Below are 24,337 nucleotides of genomic sequence, written 5' to 3'. Positions count from 1 at the left end.
GCCCCAGCCATTGCTGCCATGGATCTCCTAGAGTTCTGACACATCATTCAATTTTATAACACTGGTACTTAGCTCAGCATTTGGAAATTGATAAACTTATAAGAAATATTTTGATAAGTTATGTAAGTCCACATTGTAAAAGGTCATTATCATAACCTTGTTTGCTATCACATAAAGAAAATGACAGTAATTCTTTGATGCTCCTTCTTCACCTCCACTCTGCATATATACACAACATACACAAAAACTTGAACAAAACATGTCCTTCAGACTTGTCAGTTTAAAAATCATCAGATTTCACAGTAGGAAAAGTACCTATTGTTTATAAAAGATTCATCGAAAGTCTAATGATACAGAAAATATAATAAAAAATATGTGTGTGTGCCAAATGGAAAATTTCTAAGTATCACCTAAAAGGAGTAAGTACACAGTCATAAAATATTTAATTCAGAAGGAAGATTCAAAGTAAATGCATTTAAAGGGTACATTTCAAGCACATAAGGAATTGATGAAACTCCAAGGAGCAATTGACAAAATAATTTTCAGTTTTCTAGCATAGATCTCTCAATGTATAAAAGATCAGGCAGAAAAAAAAAACCTGCTAAGATACTTGTATTTTTGTGAACAGTTTAAACACCCAATCAGGAAATTCTGAATGTATAGAGAATTCTATATCAGGTAATTAAAGGAAACATATTCTTCCAAAATCACATAGAATTTTATAAAAATTGACTATTCAATAAGCTGTATAGTCAACCTAATGAATTTTTTGAATCCTTATCAAAGAACTAAAATTATGTGCTCAAAATTCAACAATTATAAAAAAACAAGAATTTGCCCGAAAAACACCTATAATCTCAGATACAAGGAAACAATTTTTAAAATTTGTAAATAAAATAACTCAAACATTTATTGAGTAAAGTTGAAAGATAATGAATATTAACAGTTTTCAAATACAATTTGATGTAAAACACAATGCAAAATGAAGTCAATAACTGGGCTGGTGGTGTGGGACAGTTGAGTTAAGCCACCACTTGTTCTGCTTGCATGCTGAGCATTGGTTTGAGTCCCGGTGGCTCTACTTCCCAATCTACTCCCTGCTATGTGCCTGGGAAAGCAATAGAGGACAGCCCAAGTACTTGGATCCCTGCCACCCATGTGGGAAATCCAGATGGATTTCCTGGACCCTAGATTTGGCCTGGCCCAGTTCTGACTATTGTGGCAATTTGGGGAGTGAACCAGCAGATGGAAGATCTCTCTCACTCTGTCTCCCTTACTCTGTAACTCTGCCTTTCAAATAAATAAATTCTTTTTTTAAAAAGAAATAATTATCTATATATTAGAATATGAAAGACAAAAATCAGTGACCTAAATGTATTTATGAAAGCATTATGAAAACAATGAATTTGAATAAAATAAGAAGTAATAAGGATGACAGCAGAAATCAATGAATAGGAAACAGGTCAAGAGGATGAGTAATAAAGTAAATAATTATAATGGGTAATTAAAGGAAAAAAAACACTGGTAAGATAGAGCAAGGAAAAAATGAGAAGTAACATGTATTACTAATGAACAGTTCTACATAAAAACATGTACAGAATAACATTTGTAAGAACTGAGAAGAAATACATGTAAAGCTTCCATAGAAAAGAGATACAAGATGGCTAAATAGTGAGAAGCTACACTGTACTCAGCTGCAGAAGGATACTAGAAAAACGAAAGAAGGATGGTGTTTCCAGGGGACTGACAGAAATTTTCAGTGGACAAGTGACACAACAGAACAGAGACTCCATGGGACAGTGAGGAAAGAGAACAGATACACTGTTGTGGTTGGCCATTGGGAACGGGCAGCTGCTGGGAGTCACCATCTTCCCAAGTCAAGGTCGGAAGATATTGCCAGGCATCACTGCCACCACGGAGCTGAAGGAGAATTTCACAGCACCCTACTGACTTTAACACCAGCCTGAGTAGTTGACTGGGGTCTGAGCAACTACTTGACTCTGAGAAGGCAGTCATATTGCCTCTCTACCCTCCCTTACTCCACAGAGTACCAGACAATAGAGTCACACAGATGATCTCCAGTTTATTGCTACTACAAGCAACCACAGGGTCAGGGTAAACTAGCGGGGCAGAGAGCAGAACCCTTGAATCCTGCAACTGTGGGAGTTTGGGACACAAGCTGGTTAGGCTATGTGATTGAGGAGGATTCCCTTCAGCTTCGTGAGACTAACATAAGCAGCAGCCCATAAAACATATGAACCCATTCTGAGCAAGTGCCCTCTATACCTGCTAGCACATAGTTCTGGGATGCCCACGACCAAAATTCAGCAATACCCTTGCATGCCTTGTGAGAACTGGGGGCAGGTTCTTCTATGCCTTGTGGAACCATGCCTGTTGATATTTCAATCATAATCTTTGGGTTAATTTGTACTCATTTGCAGTACCTGGAGTGCCCTATCTACTATCACTATTCCCAACACCTGTCTACTTCCCTGGGTGCTCGGAAAAATTACTCCACTGTACCCTGCAACACTAAGACTGTAAGAATCAGAATTACTTTCCTCAAATGTACTAGAATCTATCCAGGGAAGAACCCAGGGAAGAATCTACCATAAGGAAGACTCTGCCTGCATTCCACCTCTCTAGACCCAGTGCAAAACCTCTCATATACCTTGTAGTCACCCTGTAGGAGTGGAAAAGAGTTTAGTTCACATCCTCCAGTCCCTCTAGGGCTGGTAGTGTTATAAGCCCAAGAACCAGTTGCACTCTCTCAGCAGGACCTGAAGAAGGACTCACCCACATCACAGTCTTGGAACCCCAGAAACTGGGGCCACAGGACCCAGCATAACTCTGTCCTGCCAGTGGGACAAGAGAACAGCTTCTTTTGTATCCCTTTAGCATCAAGAACAGGGCCCTGGCTATCAGAATCCCCAGTGTAGCTGGCACTGAACTCTCTGGAAACTGAAGGTACACAGTAGGAAGTCCACATGCACCTCAAAGCCACAAATTCAGTCCCGACAAATGGAGCAGAATAGACCACCGTGTAACTTATAGACACAACCAACATGGATTAAAGTGAAATAAAGCACTCAGAGGTATAACTTCTGGGCTCACCCATAACCAAACCCAAAGTGAAAAGCCAAAGGATACCCTGCATTCCATCTAAGCCAAACCTACTCCAAAGAAGAAGGGCTCATTTCACCAGATGTGCAGACATCAATGTAGAGACACAGGAAACAACAAGAAGCAAGGTAGCATCCATATAGACAGCTTTAAAAATGGTTAAGTCAATGGGACAAATGAATGAAAAATTCACTAAGGTAATAGAAAATATTAAGAGAAATCAAATAGGAGTTTTGAAGATGAAAAATTCAATTAGTGAAATAAATGATATGATTGAGAGCTTCAACAGCAGAACAGACCAGGAAGAGGAAAGAATTTGTGACCTGGAGACAAGACTTTTGAAATAACACAATCAGACAAAAATAAGGATAAAAGAATGAAAAAGCCTATGTGAAGTACTGGATATCATTAAAGGAAAAATATAATTAATATAGGGATTCCTGAAGAAGAGAAGGAAAGGGCATGAGAACCTGGTAAATGAAATGACAGTTGGAAACTTCCAGGTCTTGAAAGAGACACGGACATTCAGATACAGGAAGTGCAAAGGACCCCAAGCAGACTCAACCAAAAAGGATCTCCAATGCATATTGCACTGAAATCATCAAAAGTTAAGGACAAGGAGAGAATCCTAGAGACAGTAAGAGAAAAGCATCAAGTTACTTATTAAGGGAAACTAATTAAATTAACATCAGACTTCTCAGAGGAAACCCCACAGGCCAGAGGAGAATGGAATGATATATGCAAGGTCTTAAACGAAAAAAAAGGAAGCTCCAACAAAGAATATTATATCCAGTGAAGCTAGAAAAGTGAAGGAGAAATAAGGTATTCCCCAGATAAGGAAAAAAACAGAGAATTCACCACCACCAGGCCAGCCTTATGAGAAATTATGAAGGAAGTCCTAAATTACAAGTAAAAGGCAAGAAAACACAGGATACTATCAGATTCACAAATAGAATAGGCATAATCAGTAACCAATCAACAAAATGGCAAGTGTTAGTCCTTGTCTATAAATAATAACCTTGAATGTAAATAGATTAAATTACCTAGCCTAAGATAAATAGATAAATAATCAAGACCCTATTATATGTTGTCTACAAGGAATGACCTTCAAAATAAAGATATACATAGACTGAAAATAAAGGGCTGGTAAAACATATACCATGCAAATGGAAATAAAAAACAAGCAGGAGTAGCTATACTCATATCAGATAAAGCAGACCTTAAATTAAAAAATGTAAGATGAGATAAAGACATTATATATTGATAAAATAATGGATTCAGCAAGAAACGGATCATAAATATAAACACACTCAATACAAGACTATCAGGACACATAAAGAAAGAATACTAGATCTAAAGGAAGAGGTAGACTTCAACATAACAAGAGTACATGACATCAACACTCTCTCATCAATGGACAGGACATCCAGACAAAAAAAAAAAAAATCAACGAAGACATATTGGAGTTGAAACATACTATTGAGCAAATGGATATAACAGACATTGACAGGACATACCACCTAAAGGCTATAGAATACACAATCTCCTCATCAGTACATGGGAAATTTTCTAGGATAGACCGTATATTAGGCCACAATGTGTCAGTAAACTTTCAAAAGACTAATATCATACCATGTATGTTCCCACACCACAAAGGAATAAAACCAGAAATCAACAACAAGAAGAACAGAACATTCAGAAATACATGAAAATTAAACAAAATGCTACTGAATGACCAATGCATCACTGAAGAAATTAAATAGGAAATCAAAGCTGTCTTGAATTAAATAAAAATAAAAGCATGAGATATCAAAACCTATGGGATACAGCAAAAGCAGTATTAAGGTGGAAGTTTATAGTATTAAATGCTTACATTGAAAAAAGAAATGTCTCAAATATACAATCTAAAAATATATACATCTCCAAAGCTTTAAAAAAAAAAACAAATAGGAAGCAAGTGACAAGCAATAAGGTTCAGAATAAGAACAGATGAAATCAAAATGTAAAACATTACAAAAGATGAGCAAAACAAAAAGACATTTTGTGAGAAGATAAACAAAAGACAAACCTTTAGCTAGAATAATAAAGAACAAAAAGAGAAGAAACAAGCGTTATATTACATTATAAGCAAAATCAGAGATTTAAAAGACATTATAACGGATACCACGGAAATATACAGGATCATGAGAAACTACCATGAAAAACTATATGCTAATAAACTGAAAAACCTCTAAGAAACTTATTAACTCCTGGATATATAAATTTTCAGGATTAAATCAAGAAGGCATAGAAAATCTAATCATAAGAGGCAATGAGATTGAAGCAGTAATGAAGTCTTCCATGAAGGGAAAGTCCAGAAACTGATGGCTTTACTTCTGAATTCCACAAGACATTTAAAGAACAACTAACTCCAAGACATTTAAAGAACAACTAACCAACTCAAATAGTACAAATATTTAACAGGACAGAACTCTGCCAAACATTTTTTATGAGGACATCATTAATCTAGAACTGTAAAAAAAATAAATTCCTATTGTTTTTAAGTCACTCAGTCCAAAGTATATTTTTGGAGCCATCTGGACAGACATCCATTCTAAACTTCCTACCAAATGGTTGTTCAATCACATTCTAAAATTGAAAAGAAATGTCTCAAACCAATAACTTTAGCTGCTCCCTTAAAAATATAGAAAAATAAGAACAATTAAATGCAAGGAAAATAGAAAAAGGAAACAAATCTCAGCATCAATGAGATAGAAAAAATTAAAGAAAAGGGGGTTCTTTAGAAGCAACAGTAAAATTGATAAACCTTTAGGCAAACTGATGAGGAAAAGGGGATAAAATCCACAAATAATGTCATAAATGATAAAGCTGACATTACTACAGATTCTATGGATAAGAGGATAGCCTGACAGCATATGCTGTTAATTCTGAACAGCTTGGGCCTGGCTTTGTGGTGTAGCAGGTGAAGTACTTGGGCCCCTGCACCCACATGGGAAACCCAGAAGAAGCTCCTGGCTCCTGGCTTTGGACCAGCCCAACTCGGGCACTTGTGGCCATTTGGAGAGAGAACCAGCAGATAGAAGATCGATCGATCTCTCTCCCTCCCCTCCCCCCCAACTCTGAATTTCAAATAAAATTTTTTTTTAAAAATTTGAACTTACATAAAATGAACAAATCTGTAAAAGATATAAACTACCAAAGGTCAAAAAGAAATACATAATCCAAATAACCCTATAACCATTAATGAAATTAAACTTGCAGCTAAAAATGTCCCCAAAAAGAAAACTTCAAGTCCACAAGGCTTCATTAGTGAATTACATCAAATGTTTTAAGAAACAATTGAAATCAAACTCCTGTAAAAAATAGAAGAGGAGGGGACTCTTCCAATTTTATTCTTTGAAGTGAATATCATCCTGAAACCTAAACCAAAGACATCACAGGAAAAGAAAACTGCATAACATTAGCCCTTATGCATAAAGGCACAGAAATCTTCAACAAAACACTATCAAAATGAAGCAGTGGGGCCGGAACTGTGGCATAGCAGGTTAAAGCCCCGGCCTGTAGCACTAGCATCCCATATGGGCACTGGTTCGAGTCCTGGCTGCTCCACTTCTGATCCAGCTCTCTGTTGTGGCATGGGAAAGCAGTAGAAGATGGCCCAAGTCCTTGGGACCCTGTAACCACGTGGGAGACCCGAAAGAGGCTCCTGGCTCCTGACTTTGGATCAGCACAGCTCTGGCTACTGAGGTCATTTGGGGAGTGAACCAGCATATGGAAGACCAGTCTCTCTCTCTCTCTCTCTCTCTCTCTCTCTGACTCTACCTCCCTCTGCAACTCTTTCAAATAAAATAAAATTTAAAAACATGAAACAGTGACATATAAAAAGTATTATACCACATGACCAAGTGCAACTAATTTCAGAAAGGCAAGATTTGTTTAATATCCCAAAATAATTTGCTGCGATAATATTTCATATTTACTAAAGGGAAAACACATAATCAATTCAACAGACACAGATGACAAAATCCAAATTGCTTCACGGTACACTCAACAAATTCAGAATAGAAGAGTAATTACGTGATAAATGCCATGTATAAAAACACCACAGCTAACATCACATTTTCTTTGTAAGACTGGTGTTTACTTCAAAGGCAGCTGAGAGAGAGAAAGAGATCTTCCATCCACTGTTTCCCTCCCTCTCCAAACTGCCACAATGGCCAGAGATGTGTCAAGCCAAAGAAAGAAGCCAGAATTCTATCCAGTTTTTCCATGTGGATAGCAGAAACCCAAGCCACTAGGATATCTTCCGCAGCATTTCTAGCTACCTTAGCAGCAAACCCAAGTGGAAGCACAGTAGCCGGGAATCAAACCAGCACTCTGATTGGACACCAGTGTCACAAAGAGTGGCTTAACCTGCTCTACCACAATGCCAACCCAGGAAACGCGCTTATGTAAAGTCCAACTTACTCTCTTTTCTTTTATGGATTTTGGTATTGCATCTAAAACTTTCCGATTAAACTATGGTCACAAACACTTTTTTTCCTATCATTTCATTTAAATTTTACAGTTTTATAGCTTTAAATTTTCCATTTGAGTTCATTTATATAAGATTTAAGGTATACACCAAGGTTCATGTTTTACATACATATATCCAATTGCTTAAGTATCATTCATTGAAACAGCTACTTTTTCTCCACTGAACCGGCATTGATGTTTTGTCAAAAACATTAGTCTTGTGTGTGTGTCTAATCCTACATTTTTTCCTCCTTTTTCTCTTCTTCTAGCTGTCTGTCCCTCCACCAACATCACACTGGTTTTTCTGCTACAGTTTTATTTTGAGTCATAAAGATGATAGTATCAGCCCTCTAATTATGATCTTCTGAACCAAAATTTTGATTTTATATCATATGACTTTATTTACTTTTTTTTTTTTGACAGGCAGAGTGGACAGTGAGAGAGAGACAGACAGAGAGAAATGTCCTCCTTTGCCGTTGGTTCACCCTCCAATGGCCGCTGCGGCCAGCGCACCGCGCCTATCTGAAGGCAGGAGCCAGGTGCTTCTCCTGGTCTCCCATGGGGTGCAGGGCCCAAGTACTTGGGCCATCCTCCACTGCGCTCCCTGGCTACAGCAGAGAGCTGGCCTGGAAGAGGGGCAACCGGGACAGAATCCGGTGCCCCAAACGGGACTAGAACCCGGTGTGCCGGCACCGCAAGGTGGAGGATTAGCCTACTGAGCCGTGGCGTCGGCTTTTGATTTACTTTTTAAAATCCATTTGTTGATATCTATAAAAACCCAGATGTGGTTTTGATGCAACTGCATCCATAGATCAATTTGTAGAAAGATGAAATTTAAAGATAATGTATTTTCCAATTAATGATCATACTATGCCTTTCCATTTATTTCAGCTTTATTTCTTTCCTCAATATTTTGTGGTTTTCAGTGTGTGGATTTGTACATAGATTTATATAAAAATGTTACTGTTATTCTTTTAAAATGTTTATTTATTTGGGGGGGGCAGAGAACAGAAGACAGCATTTCCATCTGCTGATTCACTCCCCAAATGGTCACAATGTCCCAGCTGCAGCCAAAGCCTGTGCTGGGGGACTCAGTTCAGACGTCCCATGTGGGAGGAAAGGGCCCAGTTCCTAAGTCATCAGCCCTGACTCCCAGGGTCTGCATTGGCAGGAAGCTGCAATCGGGATCAAGAGCTGGGTGCTGAACTCAGACACTCCAAGACTCAGGGACTTCTTAATTTCCAAGCCAACTGCCAGACCCTTCCTTTGATGGTGTACAAGAATTACATTGTAACATTCCCCTCAATGCACAAGGGACAAACCACTCCCACTGCCATGGCCTTCATAGCCAACTGTTCCAGCTCAAGTTAGCTTGACAAAGAAAGCGCCCTAAACCTTTGAGTCTGTAGCCTACAAATACCATTCCTTTGCTCCTTGGTGTCCTCACTCACTCTGAGTAAGGGGGAGGGATTCGGTCCTTTTGAGGCCTTTTAATGGCTCACAACGTGAAGCGGGACGTCACATAACCCGCCGACGTAAATGAACGTCACACACACCACTATGAGGTCAGTGGCCTAAAGATGATGCATTTCTCTGAGTGTACAGAGGGATGGCACTGTCATCCCACATACCTTAGCCCATCCGGGTTGCTCCATCCCCATCCCTGCAAACGCATGCCAAATCACCAGGCCTTTTTCATCGTACTGTGGAGACAGCGTTAAGGAACAGTTGTGTTCAGTGCTCAGTGCCAACCAGGCCTTTTCCCCCGTCTGCCTGGCCGTGCACCTGTGGTTCTGGCCCTCAGCCCCGCTGGAGCTGCCCCCCTCCCTCCGAACACGCCCCGTCCCATCCTCCTTCCCTCTGCCAGTCCCAATGCCTCCCTCTGAACACACCCCTGTCCAGTCCTCCTTCCCTCCGCCAGTCCCAGTGCTCCCTCCGAACACACCCTTGTCCCGTCCTCCTTCCCTCTGCCAGTCCCAATGCCTCCCTCTGAACACGCCCCTGTCCCGTCCTCCCTCCCTCTGCCAGTCCCAATGACTCGAACACGCCCCTGTCCCGTCCTCCCTCCCTCTGCCAGTCCCAATGCCTGAAACACATCCCTGTCCCGTCCTCCTTCCCTCCGCCAGTCCCAGTGCTCCCTCCGAACACGCCCCTGTCCCGTCCTCCCTCCCTCCGCCAGTCCCAATGCCTCCCTCCGAACACACCCCTGTCCCGTCCTCCCTCCCTCTGCCAGTCCCAATGCCTGGAACACACCCCTGTCCCGTCCTCCCTCCCTCTGCCAGTCCCAATGCCTCCCTCCGAACACACCCCTGTCCCGTCCTCCCTCCCTCCGCCAGTCCCAATGCCTGGAACACACCCCTGTCCCGTCCTCCCTCCCTCTGCCAGTCCCAATGCCTCCCTCCGAACACACCCCTGTCCCGTCCTCCCTCCCTCTGCCAGTCCCAATGCGCGCACAAACACACGCACACACACATCTCAGACGAGACTGATTTATTTCAATCATCCCCATGCAGGATGTTAGGGTTAACCCAACATCTGCTTACTGAGCATTGCTCAGCGGCTGAGCCTCGGTTGAGTTCTTCGGTGATTCAGAAGTCTCGGGCTCCACGGCCGAGTTCAAGGCAGCCGGGGTCCCGCACGAGGTGCTGGGGGCCTCCCGGTCCTTCATGCCCTTGGCTGGCACATTTGGACTGATTTTAGTGTTCAGATAGTAATAAATTTGGACGGGCTTTGACCCCCTCCCTTTCTTCGGTTTCACGGTAGGACGGCGCAGTTTGGGACGGACTATTTTTCTCCCTCGCACAGGTCCTTTACGCTGCTGCCTGCCTTTGGGCCCTGGAAAGACAGCAGGGAGATCAGAGAGGGGCTTTGGGGTGGGAAATAGGGTGGAGGCGGCGTGGGAGTAGGGGCTTCATGGAAAGGGTGTGGACTGAGTGGAGGTTTGTGTCCGGCGAGGACAAGGTAGGAGTCTTGGGAGCGAGGGGCCGGGGGAAGAGGAGGAGGAGCTTGGGGGGGGTCCACTCACCTTGTCTAGGCACCTGGACGTGGGCTGAGGGGGCCTCCCTCTCCCTGTCCTCGTTGGTGCTTGCAGCTTGTTGTTGGGAGCTTGCCTCTTCCATCGTGGCTCTGTCCAGCGGTCTGGCCCTGGCCCACTGCGCCGCCCTATTTATAGTCTTCTGGGTGGGGTTGCGTCACAAACTTGGGCATTGTTCGGTCAGCGCGCCACCCTCCAGGTCATCTGACCCTGACCAGGGAGGGGCTTAGCCATCACAATGCACCACCTGCACGTGACCTTGGGGCTGGGAGTTCACATGAGGGAGTCACGGTAGTGTGGGTAGAGACAGAATGGCACTACTGATCGCTTGCCCATGCTGACACGTGCCTCCTCCTCAGCAATCCATGTTAAATTCTGTTGTTGTTGTTGCAGTATTAATCATTTGCATGCATTTCATAAATTACAACTTTAGGAACGTAGTAATTCTTCCCACTCAGTCACCCTCCCACCCAAACTCTCACCGCTCTTCATCTTCCCTCTTCAGTTCCCACTCTTATTTCTTACTAAGATCTATTTTCAATTAACTTTATACACAGAAGATACACTCTATCCTAGGTAAAGGGTTCAACATTTTGTATGAGAAAGAAAAAGATAAAAACCTGTTCCTCAACAGTCCAGACAAGAGCTGTTCAAAGTCATTGCATCTCAGAGGTAATTTTGCTTTTTTTTTTTTTTAAAGAAATTTAATTACCTTTAAAGAACCTAAGAATGACACATCTCTTGCAAGCACTTAGGCATAACTATAACTTATGAGATATAAGAATATCCTCTACTTAATACACTAAAACAAAGTAATTCTTTGAGAACAGGTTTCACTGTTAACTTTCATAATACAACTCTTGAAGACAGAGGTCCTGCAGGGGAAGTTAGTGAACAGTGACTCCTGTTATAAATTTAACAATTAACACTCATGTGTGATGTCAGTGATTACTGAGGCTCTTGACATGAGCTGACTTGGCTATGGAAACCCTTTGGATCCACAAACTCCTTCAGCATTTTAACAAGGTCATAAGCAAAGTGGAAATTCTCTTCTCTTGAGAGAAAAGTACATCCTTCTTTGATGGCCGCTTCTTTCCACTGGGGTCTTGCCCATTGAGGTCCTTTATGTAGAACATTTTGTGCCACAGTGTGTTGGCTTTCCAAGCCTGAGGTGCTCCCATTGGCTTTTCAGCCATGGTAGACTGCCTTAAGTTCTGATTCTGAGGTCAGAGTGCTAATTAATGTGACTGTCATTCTATGAGTCTGTTTCATGGACTGTTTCCCATGTTGGAGTATTCACTCCTTTTAATTCTATTATTACCAAGCACTTAGCCTTATTTATATGATCATATTAACACATGATCCTATCAATATGATCACTTTACCACTTAATCCTACCCATATGATCTCTATAACACTTAAAATACTCTTTTTTACCACCCAGTTTGAGGGGACTTGGTGTCCCATAGCAAGTTTTTCACTTGTACCCTTAGAAATAAGTCCATAGGACTGTATGCAGAACTATACTGCTTTACGGTTACCAGCTTCATACATTTCACAATTATAAATTTAGGATCATGGTGATTCTTCTCATCCACACTCCCACTTCCTCTTCCATCTCTTATTCTCACTCATCCTTTACTAAGATCTATTTCAATTAATGTTATACCTATATGGTTAACTCTATCTAAAGAGTTCAATGATTAGTATGAAAGAAAAATAAGCAGTAAAATAAGTAAAAGAAAAAAAAACTCTTCCTCAAAAGTCAAGACAAAGGCTCTTCAAAGCCATTGATTCTAAAAGCATCAATTTCACGTCTATAGGTACTCCTTTAGGTGCTTGATTAGTCATCACAAGTCAGGAAGAACATATGGTATTTGTAGATTTGTGACTAGCTTATTTCACTAAGTATGATGTTTTCCAGTTTCATCCATTTTGTTGCAAATGATTGGATTTCATTTTTTTCCACTGCTGTGTAATATTCCATCATGTACATATTCCATAATTTCTTTATCCAATTTTCAGTTCACAGGCATTGAGGTTGATTCCATGTTTTTGCTATTGTGAATTCAGCTGTGATAAACATGAAGATACAGATAGCTCTTTCATATGCTGATTTCATTTTCCATGGGTAAATTCCCAGGAGTGGGATTGCTGGATCATATGGTAGGACTATATTCAGATTTTTGAGGTATCTCCATACTGTCTTCCACAGTGGCTTTACCAGCTTACATTTCCACCAACAGTAGGTTAGGGTACCTTGTTCCCCACATCAACACCAGGATTTGTTGTTTGTTGATTTCTGTATGAAAGCCATTCTAACAGGGGTGATGTGAAACCACATTGCGATTTTGATTTGTATTTCTCTGATGGCTAGTGATCCTGAGCATTTTTTCATGTATCTGTTAGCTATTTGGATTTCCACTTTTGAAAAATGTCTGTTTAAGTCCTTTGCACATTTCTTAACTGGGTTGTATCATTGTTGTTGAGTTTCTTAACTATTTTATATATTCTGGTTATTAATCCTTTATCAGTTGTATAGTTTGCAAATATTTTCTCCTATTCTGTCACTTGCCTCTTCACTTTGCTGACTGTTTCTTTTGCAGTACAGAAGGTTCTCAATTTGATGTAATCCCATATGTCAATTTTGCCTTGATTGGCTGTGCCTCTGGCATCTTTTCCATGAATTCTTTGTCTATATCAGTGTCTTGTAGGGTTTCCCAATGTTCTCTAATAATTTGATGGTATCAGGTGGTAGATTCAGGTCTTTAGTCGATTTTGAGTGGGTTTTAGTGAAAGGTGTAAGGTAGGGGATGTTGCTTTATACTTCTACATGAGGTGATGCAGTTTCTCCAGGACCATTTGTTGAAGAGACTGTCCTTGCTCCAGGGATTTATTTTAGCTTCTTTGTCAAAGATAAGCTGGTTGTAGATAATGCATTGATTTCTAGAATTTCTATTCTGCGCCATTGGTCTATCCATCTGTTTTTTTGTACCAGTACCAGGCTGTTCTGATTATAACTGCCCTGGTTATCTTAAAATCTAGTATTATGGTACCTCCAGGTTTGTTTTTGTTGCAAAAGGTTTAGCATTCTGTTTCTTCTGTGTTTCCATATTAATTTCAGCACCAGTTTCTCTATATCTGAGAAGAATGGTATTTTGATTGGTATCACATTGAATCGGTAAATAGCTTTCAGAAGTATGGACATTTTTTTTGACAGGTAGAGTTATAGACAGTGAGAGAGAGAGATACAAAGAGAAAGGTCTTCCTTCCATTGATTCACTCCCCAAATGGCCACTATGGCCGGCGTTTGATGATACTGATTCTTCCAATCCATGAACATGGAAGATTATTTCATTTTTTGTTTCTTCTATTTCTTTCTTCAATGTTTTATAATTCTCATCATAGAGATCTTTGACATCCTTAATTAAATTTATTCCAAGGAATTTGTGTGTGTGTGTGTTTTTTTTTTTTTTGGTATCTATTGTGAATGGGATTGATCTTAGAAGCTCACTCTTAGCACTGGCATTGTCTATATACAAAAGCTGTTGATTTTTGTGACTTGATTTATATCCTGCTACTTTTCCAAACTCTTCTATGAGTTCCCATAATATCTTAGTGGAGTCTTTTGGATCTCCTATATATAGAATCATGTTATCTGTAAATAGGGATAGTCTGACATTCTCCTTTCCAATTCGTATCCCTTTGATTTCTTTTTCTTGCCTAATAGCTCTGGCTAAACTTCCAGGACTATATTGAAAAACAATGGTGAGATTGGGCTTCCAAGTCTGGTTCCTGATCTCTGTGGGAATGCTTCCAACTTTTCCCCATTCCATAGGAGACTGGACATATGTTTGTAATAAATCATCTTGATTGTATTGAGAAATGTTCCTTCTATTCTCAGTTTGCTAGTTTTCATCATGAAATGGTGTTGTATTTTACCAAATACTTTCTCTACATGTATTGAGATAATCATATGGTTTTTGTTCTTCAGTTTGTTAATGTGATGTATCATATTGATTGATTTGCAAATGTTGAACCATCCCTATATACCAGGGATAAATCCCACTTGGTAAGGTGAATGATCTTATTGATGTGTTGTTGGATTCAATTGGCTAGAATTTGTTGAGGATTTTTACATCTTTGTTCATCAGGGAAATTGGTCTATAGTTCTCTTTCTCTAGGTTATTTTTTTTTTTTTTGCTTTAGGATTCAGGTGATGCTGGCTTCATAGAAAGAATTTGGGAGTATTCCCTCCATTTCAATTGTTTTGAATACCTTGAGAAGAATTGGAGTTAGTTCTTATTTTTTTTTTTTTTTTTTTTTTTTTTTTTTTTTTTTTTTGCAGATAGAGTCAGACAGTCAGAGACAGAGAGAAAGGTCTTCCTTCCATTGGTTCACCCCGGAAATGGCTTCCACAGCTGGGGGTGCACTGATCTGAAACCAGGAGCCAGGTGCTTCTTTCTGGTCTCTCATGCGGGTGCAGGGGCCCATCCCTCCACTGCCCTCCCGGGCCACAGCAGAGAGCTGGACTGGAAGAGGAGCAGCCGGGACTAGAACCTGGAGCCCATATGGGATGCCAGCACTGCAGGCAGTGGATTAACCAAGTGAGCTACAGCGCCAACCCCGTTAGTTCTTCTTTAAATGTCTGGTAGAATTCAGCAGTGAAGCCATCAGGTCCTGTGCTTTACTTGTTGGGAGGGTCTTTATTACTGATTCGATTTCTGTCTTGGTTCTTGATCTGTCTAGGTTTTCTATGACATCATTGCTCAATTTAGGTAGGTCATATGTGTCAAGGAATCTATCCATTTCTTCTAGGTTTCCTGTTTTGTTGGCATACAATTCTTTGTAGTAATATTTGATGATTTTTATCTCTGTGTTGTCTATTGTTACATTTCCTTTCTCATCTCTAATTTTATTAATTTAGGTCTTCTTCCTTTTTTGAGTTAGTTGGGCCAATGGTCTGTCAATTTTATTTTTTCGAAAAAACAGTGTTCCTTTTGCTGATCTTCGCATTGTTTTATTTGTTTTGAATTTGTTTATTTCTTCTAATTTCAATAATTTCGTTTCTCTTACTAGTTTTGTGTTTTGTTTTCTGTTGTTTTTCTAGGTCCTTGCGATGCATTAAAAGCTCATGTATTTGGTGCATTTCCAATTTCTTTTGTAGGCACCAATTGCTATAATCTTTCCTCAACACTGGTTTTGCTGTATGCCGTAAGTTTTGATACGTTGTATTGTCATCTTCATTCATTTCCAGGAATTTTGGATTTCCCTTATGATTTCTTCTATAACCCATTGTTCATTAAGTATCATGTTTTTCAGTCTCCATGTGTTTTTATATGCTCTGTAGATTCCTGAATTCTTAATTACCAATTTCATTCCATGTGGTTGGAGAAGAAGCTTTGTATGATTTTGATTTTTTTTTTAATGTGCTGAGGTTTCCTTTATGTCCTAGCCTGTGGTCAATCCTAGAGAAGTTCCATGCAATGGTAACTAGAATGCATATTCTGCGGCTGCAGGATGAAAAGTTCTGTAGATATCTGTTAGGTCCACTTGGTCTATAGCGTTGATTAACCCTGTTGTTCCCTTGCTGATTTTCTGTCTGGTTGATCTGTCCATTGCTGAAAGTGGGGTATTAAAGTCCCCCATTGCTATTGTATTGGAGTCTATTTCTCCCTTTAAATCTATTAACATTACTTTTAAATAGCCAAGTCCCTGTAATTAGGTGCATGTATCTTTAAAATAGTCACATCTTCCTGTTGAATTCACCTTTAGTCATTACACAGCATGCTTCTTTGTCTCTTTTGACAGTTTTTGTGTTAAAATCTATTTTGTCTGATATTAGGATATCCAAACCACCTCTTTTTTGGTTTGTTAGCATGGATTATCTTTTTCCATCCTTTCACTTTCACTCCATGAGTATCAGTGTTGGTGAGATGCATTGCTTATAGGCAGCCAATAGATGGGCTTTCTTTTTTAATCGATTCAGCCAATTTGTGTCTTTTAACTGGGAAGTTGAGGCCATTTACATTCAAGGTGACTATTGATAAGCAATGATTTTGCCCTGCCATTTTTCCATTAATATTCCTATTTTTTACTTTGGAATTCCTTTTTGCTTTTACTGGGAGATTTTCTGCCTTCACCTTCTTTAATAGTGATGATCATGCTTCTCTGTTTCTGTGTGTGGCATTTCCTTAAGCATCTTTTGAAAGGCTAGGTGGGTAGTGACAGGTTCTTTCAAATTCTGTTTGTTATATAAAGTCATTATTTCACCTTCATTCAAAAATTAGAGCTTTGCAGGTTGCAGTATTCTAGGTTGACAGTTTTTTTTTTTTTTCCTCTTAAGGCTTGGACTATATCTAGCCATTTTCTCCTAGCCTGTAGGGTTCCTTATGAGAAGTTCACTGAGTCTTATTGGAGATCCTCTGAAAGAAATTTGGTGTTTCTCTCATGTACATTTTAGAATCTTTTCTTTATGTTTTTACTGTGGAGAGTTTGACTACAATGTGTCATGGTGCATATCTTTTCTGTTCACGTCTATTGAGAGTTCTATGTGCTTCCTGTACTTGAATTTCACTTTCTTTCTCCAAATTCGGGAAGTTTTCTGCTATTATTTCACTGAAAATGCCTTATTTTATTTTTTATTTTTATTTTTTGACAGGCAGAGTGGACAGTGAGAGAGAGAGACAGAGAGAAAGGTCTTCCTTTGCCGTTGGTTCACCCTCCAATGGCCGCCGTGGCTGGCACACTGCGGCTGGCGTGCTGTGCTGATCCAATGGCAGGAGCCAGGTATTTATCCTGGTATCCCCTGGGGTGCAGGGCCCAAGTGCTTGGGCCATCCTTCACTGCACTCCCTGGCCACAGCAGAGAGCTGGCCTGGAAGAGGGGCAACCGGGACAGAATCCAGTGCCCCGACCGGGACTAGAACCCGGTGTGCCTGTGCCGCAAGGCGGAGGATTAGCCTAGTGAGCCGTGGCACCTTGAAAATGCCTTCTAATCTTTCTTTCTTTCCATGCCTTCAGAGACTTCTAAGACCTGCATGTTGGGTCGCTTGATAGTATCCTGTAGATCTCCAATTTTTTTTAAAGTTTTCTAATTTCTTCTTGTTGTTTTTGTTCTGACTATAAAATTTCCAGTAATTTATCTTCTAGCTCGGATATTGTTTCTTCTGCCTCACCAACTCTGTTGTTAAGACTTTCCACTGGACTTTTTATTTGATCTATCAAATTGTTCATTTCTATTATTTCAATTTTATTTCTTTTTTTAACTTTTATTTAATGAATATAAATTTCCAAAGTACAGCTTATGGATTACAATGGCTTCCCCCCTATAACGTCCCTCCCACCCACAACCCTATTTCTAAGTTCTCAATTTCATGGGAATAATTTTCATTTGTATCATATATAGTTTTCTTTAGTTTGTGAATTGGCTTCTGATTGCTTCTGAGTAACCCAATGATTAGTTTTTTGAATTGTATTTCTGGCATTAACTCAATCTCTTCATCTTCACCTTTTTTTTTTTTTTTTGACAGGCAAGTTAGTGAGGGAGAGAGACAGAGAGACAGGTCTTCCTTCCATTGGTTCGCCCCCCTAAATGGCCACTACAGCCAGCAATATGCACCGATCCGAAGCCAGGAGCCAGGTGCTTCCTCCTGATCTCCCATGCGAGTACAGGGCCCAAGGACTTGGGCCATCCTCCACTGCCTTCCTGGGCCACAGCAGAGAGCTGGACTGGAAGAGGAGCAGCCAGGACAGAACTGGCGCCCCAATCGGGACTAGAACCCAGGGTGCCGGTGCCACAGGCAGAGGATTAGCCTAGTGAGCCACAGTGCGGGCCCATCTTTACCTTCTAATATTGAAATGCTGTAGTGTTTCTTTGGTGGGGCTCATAAAAATGTCTTCTTTAATCTTATTTCTTTATTTTTTGCATTTATTTTTTAGCATTTGTAGAATCTTTTTTGTCTGGTGGTTTTTATCTTTGAAATGTGTCTTTGTGGTTTAGTGGGACTTCACTTTTAGTGAATAGCAAGAGGTGTATGCTGGATGTTTCCAGGGTGTTCTGTTCAGTATTCCAGGATGGGGAGAGTATCCAGGGTAAGACCCCAGTTGGGGGCGTGGTAGCTCTCCTCTGGTTAACTGGATGGAGAGGAATGATCACCTCTGTTGGTGTGACCAGCCCTTCTCACAGCTGATGGATGCCCCAGTGTTAGTGCCCAGTGTGCTCACCACTCATCCTCACTGCTTAATGAACTGCATATTTAATCTGTGGTGTCTTTGAGCACAGTCCCATACCTCTGTTATGAGTGGTTATAGGTCAGGGAGGAACTTGGGGAGTGCGGAAATGCACTCTGTGGTTGCCCAGGACCTAGCCATGCTCTGCTTCCCCTTACAAAGTCAGTTTTCTCAGATTCAGCTCCCAATGCTTTCTGAGTCATGAATTGTCAGTGGGACCACTCCACCCTGCTAGCCAGTCCTGTCTATAAGGAAACTAAGTTGTTCCCAGAACTGCTGTCTGTGTGGTCCTCCCAACCAGCTTGATGTCAGGGTGAGGGGTGGATATTTTTTCCTCTGGTTAGATCTGTGGTTCACATGAGTGCAAAGTACCTGCCCACTGCAGCCCCACTTACTTCTTGATGGTGCTGGATGGGTAGGAGAGTCCCGCAGGCAGCACTTCCCCTCTGTAGTGGAAACCCCTCCCCCTCCCATTGCCAGGCAATTGGCACAGTAAAGCTGTCACGGAGGGGGAAGGAATTCTGAGATGTGGCCCTTGCTGATTGGTTGGGGGGGGAGACACCTGTTATTGCACATGGGAGGTGGAGCAGCAGCTATCTGCCTGTGTCCAAAAACATGGCATAAGCAGGTCTCTGCTGTAGCAGGGAGGCTGGGAGGGAAAAGAGATGCACCTTCTTGTTTTTTTCTTCCCTCCTCTGCTGTCTTAGGATGTTTGCATGAAACTCTAAAAGCATTACACCAAGCTCTCCCTCCTGCTGTATCAGCAGTACTGTGGGCCCATCAAATTCCCTCTTGCCTGGCTTGCTGGAGCAGGCATCTTCCTCCCTGGATCCAAGCTTTTTGTTGTTGTGTATTTCTGCACGGATGTGGACCATTTCTTTTGCTCTTGCTGGGTCTCCTGTTGGAGCTCTCCCACGGCTTTTTAAATATTAATTTCATCCTGCATAAGTTGGACCATCCTGTGGCTATTCCACCATCTTGGAACCCTCCATGTTAAATTCTCATCACCACATGGCACATGAGAGGGTGTTTCCTCCAAGTGTACAACTGACACCCATTCAGTGCGTCATTCTGTTCTCTACCATCTCCCACCACTCCCAGTGTTTGCTAGGTTTTGTATGAAACCCTTACAAGTAACCTGGCCATAGTTAAATCTATGTAGATGGAGATGAGACTCATCTCCCTTTTACCCTATGAATGTATTTGAGCACTTTGAAAACCATTCACTTCTTGCCGATTACCAGGAACATTTCGATCCCACCTACTTTTCCCACTAATTACAGAGGTCTGCTCCTTTGTTTTTAAGCATGGAATCACTGTCTTCAAGCTATCGGTTTTCAGCAAATAGACCTGCTCCAGTAGACATCGTAATCTTGTGTAAACTCTGGGTGTGAAAGCGTAGGTGTAGTACACAGTTTAGGGTTTTAAAAGGGTGCAGGATGATGAGGGAGATATTTTTGCAGCAGATGTTCTGCTGGATGTTTGCATACAGGGAACCACAGTTGGAAGCTGTTGAGTTCACAGGGTTTAGTGGAATGATTGTTCAACATTGTACTTTCTGTCAATTTCAACAAAGAAAAGGCATCCAGATTGGAAAGGCAAAAGTAAAAGTGCCTTTATAAAAAAGACAGTAAGGGGACAGCATTGCAGTATAACAGGTTAAGCCATACCTGGCAACACTGAAACCCCATATGGGCGCAGGTTCATCTTCCAGCTGTTCCACTTCTGATCCAGCCCCCTGTTAATACTCCTGGGAAAGCAGCAGAGGATGGACCAAGTGCTTGGGAAGCTGAAACCTATGTGGGAGACCTGGATGAAGCTCCTGGCTTCTGGCTCCAGCCTGGCCCAGCCTTAGCTATTTTGGCTATTTGGGGAGTGAACAAGCAGATGGAAAATTTTTCTCTTTGTCTTTCCCTCTAACTCTCCCTTTCAAATAAATAAATCTTTTAAAATAAATTCTTCCTAAATTCATTAGTAGATTCAATTCAATCCAAATAAAAATTCAGAAGATTGTTTTATAGAAAAGACTGATCCTAATATTCATATTACATTATTTTAAGGCTTATACACTAACATCAATCAGGATAATGTGGTATTGTCATAATTATATAAATTGATTGGATAAAGTGCAGAAATGATCTACATCTGTATGCATATACAGACAACTAATTGTTGATAAATAGCGAAAGAAAATTAGAGGAGAAAAAGAATAGTTTCATTAATAATTAGATCTATAACAACTGGACATCCATATGCAAAATGTAAGCTTTGACTCATATTGCATCAACCTCTATCCCTACCTATACATATATGTGTATTTATACCTATATAGATATCTGTAGCTATATATATAGATATATAAATATCTAAAGATACATATCTATATCTATCTATCTATATATATATATGGATGTAGAAACATAAATATCTTTCAGAGAGAGATGTTGTAGTTGTCAGAGGGAAAGATAACATTACTTTTGTCTCTTATTTTTTATCTTTTTAAAAATATTTATTTATTTGAAAAGCATAGATACAGAGAGCAGGAGGGAGAGCGGGAGGGAGAACAGGAGAATGAATGAGAATATCTTCCATCTGCTGGTTCACTCCCCAAATGGCCACAACAGCTGGGAAGTTGACTCCTGGCCACAACAGCCAGGAGTCAGGAGTTTCTTCTGGGTCTCCCATGTGGGTGCAATTTACATGGGCTATCTGTTGGTGCTTTCCCAGGTACATTAGTCGGGAGCAGAATTGGAAGTGGAGCAGCCGGGACTTGAACCAGCACCCATATGGGATGCTGACACTGCAGGCAAATGATTAACCTTCCACTCTAAAGCACTAGCTCCTTATCTTTTATTTGTTTATTTAATTGGGAGGGAGGGGAGGGGAGAGGGAGGAAGTGGGGACGGAATACCCATTTGTTCCTTCATTCCCTAAATGCCCACAATGACTGGGATGGATCAAAGAAAGGAGCCAAGAACTCAATTCAGTAATTTCACATGGGTGGCAGGAACCCAATTGTTTAAAACAGCACTGCTTCTTCCTAGGATCTGCATTATCCACCCCAAAAGCCCCCAAGGCCTTAACTCATTCCACTATGAACTCAAAAGTCTAAAATCTGAAGCTTCATCCAAATATTGTCTAAATCAGGCTGAGTGAGATATGAGGTACAATTTGTGCTAAGACAAAATTCCTTTCTAGCTGCAAACCTGTGAAATCAGACACATTATGACCTTCCAAAATACAGTGGTGAGACAAGCTCCGGGGAAACATTACCATTCCAAAAAGGAGAAATCAGAAAAAGGAAAGGAATTATAAGGCCCAGGAAAGTCTGAAACCTAGAAAGACAAATTCCATTTTATCTTAAGGCTCCAGAATAATCTTCTTTGGTTCAAAGGTCTCTGCTTCAAGTCCACTGGGATAGCAATGGCATTCGTACAACTCTATTGGTGACCTATGATTTACGTCATTGGGCTAAAGTCCAGTCCCTACCACTCTGGGTAGTAAAATCCTACAACCTCCAAACTAAAGAGGCCTCACCTTTGGAATCATAGGACTAACAACCTTCCCCTGGACATATAGGGGGAGTGTTAACCTTGATAATCTCCTAATAGACTTTGGAATTATTCTTTCATTTTCTTGAAGGTTACCATATGTTTATGCCAAAATAGTCCTGTTATTTGATCATATAAAATTCAAGAAGTATAACAAACTTAATTCATTTCATTTCATCTCTATTTCTTTTTCAATTCAAACTGGCAGTGATTTTGCTCTTATTACCTTATCTATATTCTTGGCTTCTGCTCAGGTGACTCATTAAATTAATTGTTCATACCTGAATGTATGTGTAAACCACAATTAATATGTCAAAAACTTAACCACTGTTGTAATGGAATCAGTGCCCTTATAAAAAAGACTCCAGCGAGTTCCCTCACCCTTCCAGCTTGTGTGGACACAGCTAGAAGGCACTGTCTCTATGAGTCAGCTAATAGAATCTTCTAGAGAATTAACCTGCTGGTGCCTTGATGTTGAACTCCTGACACCAAAACTGAACAAGGAAACAACACAAAAAGAAAATACAGATCTATATCCTTAATAAAAATAGATGCAGAAATTCTCAAAACACTAGCAAATTGAATTCAAAACCATATCAAAAATATCAGACATCACATCCAATGGGATTTATCCTAGAGATTCAAGGCTGGCTCAACATTAGCAAATCACTAATAATCATAAATCACATCAACAGAATGAAGAACAAAACAAAAAAATGCATGGATTTCAAAAATTTTTGTACCCAAATAAATTTCTTTTAATTCTTTTTAATACAAAAAAACATATGATTATCTCAATAGATGTGGAGAAAGCACTAGCTAAGATTCAACAACCCTTCATGATAAAAAACCTCCACAAATTAGTTATAGAAGGAAAATACTTCAAAATTATAAAAGCTATATATGGCAAACAGCCAATATCGTACTGAATGGGGAAAAGCTGAAAGCATTTCCCCTCAGATCTGGAACAAGACAAGGAGGTCCATTCTTATTCAATATAGTACTGTAAGTATTAGCAAGAACAATTAGGGAGAAGAAATTTTAAAAAGGGCACCAAAGTTGGAAAGGAGGAAGTCAAAATATCCATGCTTGTAGATGACAAAATGTTCTAAATGGGACAACCTAAACACTGCATCAAAAAGGTGTCAGAACTGATAAATCAATTCAGTAACTAAACAGGTTGAAAAATAGACATACAAAGAACAGTACCTTTTTATTGGCTAATGATAAACTCACCAAGTGATATCAAGAAAGAAATCCCACTGGCAATAACCACAAAAAATCAAATATTTAGTAATAAATTTCACCAGAGAAGTGAAAGGTCTCCACAATGAAAATTATAAAACATTGATGACTAAAATCATCAAGGACACAGAAATATGGAAAGATACTTCTTACTCATGAATTGGTACTCAGAATCAATACCAATAGTATGTCTGTACTACCTAAAGCCGTGTATATATTCAATGTGATCCCTATCAAAATACCAATGGCATTCTGTATAGAATTTTATCACAAATGACACAGAATAGAAGAGGCAACCCTGATGGGAAAAAAAATCAAGCTGGAGGCATCACAATGCCTGACTTTAAATAATATGATAAAGCTATAGCAATTAAATTAAACAGCATGGAACTGGCATAAAAATTGACACATAGATCAATGGAACAGAATAGGGAACCAGAAAGACAAATACCATATATTGTCTCTTATATGTGCAAGCTAAAATTTAAAAGCAAACACAAAAATGAGAAACAAAAAATAAATGCTTGTTTGTATCAGTACTCCTGTAAATATATTTTTATCATTTTGCTTTATATCTTTCTCAAACCAATGGTTAAGAATGATGTCCTATAGCTTTCATATATGACTATTTTAAAATT

The sequence above is a fragment of the Oryctolagus cuniculus genome, chromosome X (genome assembly GCF_051225735.1).
Source record: "Oryctolagus cuniculus isolate XC-2025 breed Fujian yellow rabbit chromosome X, ASM5122573v1, whole genome shotgun sequence".
NCBI classification, from domain to species: domain Eukaryota; kingdom Metazoa; phylum Chordata; class Mammalia; order Lagomorpha; family Leporidae; genus Oryctolagus; species Oryctolagus cuniculus.
Note: the sequence above shows the minus strand (reverse complement) of the source record.